We start from the raw sequence: 370 nt of genomic DNA, 5'->3' as shown, positions 1-370 counted from the left end.
GCCTCGTTGATCCAGTTGAGCACTCAGAGTCTGTTGGTGAGCCTCCTTGCTATCCGGAGGACTCGTTTTTGTCATTTATTTTAGTCCTCTAGTTGTTAGGATGATCGGGGGTCGTTGTACTGACATTCCTCTTTGTTTTAGAGGCTTCATAGACAGTCAAACAGTTAGTTATGAGTCCTTTAGCTTTGTATTTCAGATGTTTTGCTATGAGACTTGAGTAGCCATTTTGGCTAGTTTGAATGTTTTCTTTAAAGACATTCTAAGTTATTTCATTTGTTCCTTATTTGAGGTATTTCTGATTTTTAAGTCTTCCGCTGAGTAAGTAAGCCAGACCAAGGGTTCGCTTGGGGCCATCAATGGTTCTCGAGTG

Source organism: Solanum tuberosum, unplaced genomic scaffold, assembly GCF_000226075.1.
Source record: "Solanum tuberosum cultivar DM 1-3 516 R44 unplaced genomic scaffold, SolTub_3.0 scf00065, whole genome shotgun sequence".
NCBI lineage: Eukaryota > Viridiplantae > Streptophyta > Magnoliopsida > Solanales > Solanaceae > Solanum > Solanum tuberosum.
This window is presented reverse-complemented; position numbering follows the sequence as displayed.